This window comes from Ochotona curzoniae, unplaced genomic scaffold (genome assembly GCF_017591425.1).
Source record: "Ochotona curzoniae isolate NIBS_2020 unplaced genomic scaffold, NIBS_Ocur_1.0 scaffold_4701, whole genome shotgun sequence".
In the NCBI taxonomy this organism is placed as follows: Eukaryota; Metazoa; Chordata; class Mammalia; order Lagomorpha; family Ochotonidae; genus Ochotona; species Ochotona curzoniae.
Genome location: NW_024467122.1, coordinates 72,266,116 through 72,271,100, shown reverse-complemented (window position 1 = coordinate 72,271,100; position 4,985 = coordinate 72,266,116).

The window sequence follows — 4,985 nt, the reverse complement described above, 5'->3', positions numbered from 1 at the left end:
GCTCCCAGGGTTCTGCATTGTGACTCGGAGAAAATAAAAGGGCTTAATTACTTTGGGCTAAAGTACACAGGCATTTGACATTTTGAAAAATGGTTTTATGACATTTCTTTGATAGGTCTAGACCAAAGGCAGCTGCTGACACTCCAGGGAGGAGATAGAAAAGGAGAGGGAGAGAGAGCAAGCGGGGGAGCTCGATATTTTAATCACACTCCCTGTGTTTGCAGAGGGCTTCATGCTTTTCCAAGCAGCTTCACATTCTTGCCTACATTTTTTTTTTCTAATTTTTACAATAACTCAACAAGGGAGGGCAGGGATAAAGAAAGCCTGCCATTTACTAGCTGGATAAACCTGGCCAAATTAACGTCTCTGACACCAGTTTTTTCTGTTTTTTATAAAGTGAGGATGACCTTGTGGTGATGATGGCATAAAAGGCAAATGTAAATCAAGCCTCCAGCACAGCTGCCTGGGCAGGGCAGGTGCTCATGAGCTGTGGATTTCCATCTCCTTCCATTATATGGATGAGGAAACTAAGGGGAATGAAACAATGTGAGTCCATAAAGGGCGAGGGTCCCATCGCTGGCTGTGCCCAGTCCAGGAATTTTTTCTCAGTGTAATATGAAACTCCCAGAAAAGGCTATTTCTCAAAATAAAACAAAATCCTTTTTGTTGTGACTGGCGTTGTGGCATAGAGGGCAAAACTACTGCCTATGTTGCTAGCATCTCATGTGGGTGCTGGTTCGAGTACCAGATGCTCTGCTTCTGATCCAGCTCCCTGCTAATGCACCCGGGAAGCAGAGGAGGATGGCCCAAGTACTGTGGCCCCTGGACACACCTGGAAGACCATAAAGAGGATCCTGGTTTTGGGCTGACCCCATCCTGGCTCTCTGTAAACTATGCCTTTCAAATAAGTAAGTAAATAACTTTTAAACATCCCTTCCATTATGTTTTGCCCCTACTCCGTACTCTGAGAAGATCTGAAATGGACTTGTAGGCTTCTGGTAAGCAGACAGGAAGGTAGCTTAGGACGACAGAATCTCCCTGGGAAGGCAACAGCCACACAACCGGGAAGGGGCGGCAGAAGCACTTGATGAGGTCGCGGAAGGAGCTGGCAGGGACCACAGCACAGAAAGCCCCTGGAGCCAAGGCGCTTCCACCCATCAGCCTGACGAGGCAGGGAGCACCTGCCACAGCCAACCTGGCAAGAGCAGGGCTGGAAATGACCTCGACAGATGGAATGTCATGAGTAAGAGGAAATCCAAAAGCTCTACACCCAGGGCTGTGCTTGGACTAAAAAATCCAACAACACAGTTCAAGTGAGTAAAATGGAGCTGAAGTTAGAAGGTGCAGTCATGTCCTGGGAGGTCAGCCACCCATCGGGAGGCAAGCCACCCATCGGGAGGTCAGCCCGAGACAATAGGTCGAGGAGTGCTGTGTCCCTCTCCCCACCCCCCTCCACTGGCTCTGACACTGTTGGAGTTGCAAGCCTTTGTATAGCATCTTAACCTCCCTAGGCCTCAGCTTTCCTCCTGTTAACACCAGTCGATTGTCTGTGAGATGCTCCTTTTGGTGTATTTTAATCTTAACAAAGAACTCAATTATGTTTTTTTAAAAGATTTTATTTATTTTTATTGCAGTTATTATTTAATTAATTTATTATTATTTAATTTTATTGCAAAGATATATATATAGAGAGGAGGAGAGACAGAGAGGAAGATCTTTCGTCTGTTGATTCACTCCCCAAGCAGTCGCAATGGCCGGAGCTGCGCTGATCTGAAACCAGAAGCCAGGAGCTTCTTTCCTGGTCTCCCATGTGGGTGCAGGGTCTCAAGTGTTTGGGCTGTCCTTAACTGCTTTCCCAGGCCACAAGCAGGGAGCTGGATGAGAAGCGGGGCCACAGGACATGAACGGGTGCCCATATGGGCTCTTGGGCGCGTGCAAGGCGAGGACTTTAGCCGGTAGGCTATCACACCAGGCCCTCAACTACGTTTTATTCGCATCCAGAAAGCCTGGTAGTTTCAGCAGGTAATAAATTCGGTCACTAATATATAGATAGCTGATGCAAGCTTAGGGTGTTGCAGGAGGAATATAAAGAGTCTTTAAGCCAGGCATAGCTCAGCTAAGCAGCCCTCTTTGTAATATTCAGCGCAGACACTAGGGACATATCAACCATTCTATAGGGAAACTAGCTTGTTCAGAGAAAGCTCTATGGGGTGGTGAGAGCTGGATTTGGAGAAGTTGAGGAACTGGAATTTGTATTTATAGGAAGTGTGCCTCCTGAGAAGGAACACTTAAGCTATGATTCGCATAACCAAAAGGATGAGGCTCAAGACGAATTAGAATCACCCTCAGCTCTGACTTCTGCAGTGTGGACAAAGTGCATCCAGTAGAGCTGCCCACACGAATCTGTACTAGTGGAGGCAGGGCAGGACGCCCATGGAGCAGAGAGGGCAGGCTGCTGTGGGAGGTGTGGGCACAGTGAGCACTGAACAGGTGCTCCCATGATGGGCATTGGAGTACCAGCTGCACTAGGAGATGGCCTCTGACCCTGAGGGCTGAGGACCCCGATCCAGGCAGGATCAGGAACCACTGAAGGGGAGGTCCCTGGCAAGCTAGGACAAGCGGGATAAATGGAGTCAGCGAGGAAAGAGGGCCTGGCTGCCTTTGTACATGTAGGATTACTCACATGACTGTGGTCTGGGAGCATGTCAATCTTCACCACCTGAATGTAGGGAACAATCAGGATGGGACCCATGGGCCCCCCACAAGCTCATGGCTGGCTGGTCTTTGTCATTGTCTTGCTTGCTGGATGCCTGGAAGTGGGTTAGGCCATTGTGCTTCCCCCTCAGTTAGCTCTTGGCACCGCATCAGACACCCCCGCCTGTGCTCAATAAACATCTTGTCACGGCACCACAGGAATGGACAAAGGAACAGCTGGAGCTCGATGAACAGTTATTGACCCAATTAATTAATGAATGAATTAATGGAAAATTGACCCAGCCTTTCATTCTGATCTCAGGGACAGTGAAACTATGAGAAAGGAAGTTCACAATGGAGGCGAAGCCAGGAGTGGAGACAACAAAGGGAGAAAGGAAGTAAAAGAGAGAAGAGTGGGAGGAAAGCCACATGCAAACGATGATTACTCACAAAAGAATGTCCTTGCTGGCATCCAGGCATGGTACTCCAACCATCCATCCATCTGTAAGACTGTCCATTCATCCATCTGTGCTTCTGTCCATCCATCTATCCACTCACCCACCTGTCCGCCAGTTGATCCAGCCATCTGTCTACCCATTTTTCTGTCCATTTATCCAGCCATCCGTTCATCTGTCCATCAGTCAGCCCATCCATACATATTTCCATCTGTCCTCTCAACAATCTATCCCTTTACCCATCTTTCCATTGACTCACTCCTTTATTCATTGCTGTAGCCTTTTTATGAGGAACAGTACTACACTAACTTAAACTGGAGACCAGCAAGGACACAGTGAAGGTGGAACCCAGCTACTAAATGTCAGGGCTAGACCTCTTTGATATAGAGCAAAAACAAAAGCTCATTTCCCTACTGTCTGGTCACCATTGCACAACCCAGAACATAGTGTAACCCCACATGTATTAGGGTATTTCCCCACATACCAAGCATAGGGTCTATAGCCGATACAAGGTCAGTGTCCTTGAATTCAGTCCAACTCTGATGTTATCTTCTTGGAGATTGTGTCTGCTTCTACAGGGCAAGGGGTCAGTCCTACACAGTTCACATGCCAGTCTCGGGTGCAGGCTTTGACCTGTGCTTCTGCTCTGCTGCCTGTAAGTTGGGATTCTGGTGACACCTGCCTTGGGTTTGGTTAAATTGCTAGAGTGGCTCACAGAACTCAGCAAAGCACTTCACTTATGTTTGTTTGCTTATTTCCAGGGATTGTTTGGAAGGTTATGGATGAATGCCAGATGGAATGGGTACACAGGATGAGGAAGGAGAGAAGCCGTGTAGAACTTGCATATCTTCTGCGGCTATCCTCCAGGGGTAACTTAGCTGTCTGAAAACTTCCGGAAGCCAGTCCTTCAGGGTTTTGATGAAAGCCTCATAATCCTTTGGCCTCTTTTCTTTCCTCAAAGGTTGGCAAGCAATGGGTGCTCTAAGCCCTAATTCCCTGATCATGCCTTGGAGTTTGCGGTGACCATCCTCCACCCTGGAGCCACGCAGGCACCGCCAGACACTGTCAGACACCAAGTCATCTCATTAGCATACAAAAGACATTCTTATCACTTCTGGAGACCAAATGCATATTTCATTGTAGCACAATGCCAGAACTGACTTATATAAATTACTTCTCGACAAATAATATGAGATGTGTGATGGCTCAAGATCCCACACTAACTCTGCTGTTTTCTGGGTTGCCAAGGATGCGCTGGAGGGGAGCTCTCTCAATACTGTTTTTAAAAGGTGTCTGTCTCCTGTGAGTCCTATGGCACCTCAAGTTTCCTCCCAGCTAGTCGTGGGGGTCCTGTACGTGCAGGTCTCACAGCACCTGACCTCAGTTGCTCACCTGCTCTGCCTTGCTGTGCTGAGGGCTCCGTTACCACTCATGAAAGTTTCAGCAACCACACGAGCCACTTTCTAAACCTGGTGCATTGTGGATTCCACTGGAGGCCCCTTTGTTGTTGCTGGTATTCTCTGGTGCTGATGTTGAAGCTGTACAAGCCCAACACTTGCCCATGTCCCATGCCTCCCCTAGCTACACCTGGTAAGGGCATTCCACAGTGACAGTAGCCATGGGCTCCAAAGTGACAGCTATCTTAGACCATCACTGTCTATGTCCATCACCGTGAAACTACTGTTCTATATGTTTTCTTTCTAGGCCCTGCCCATCTCTTTCCTTCTCTTTCACACACAGATATCTCGGGCATCAGTGCAGAGGAGGCAGAGGTCATCCAGAACCTGCATGCCACTTCCCACACTGCAGGCTATTTATTCTACTGGAGTCAAACTT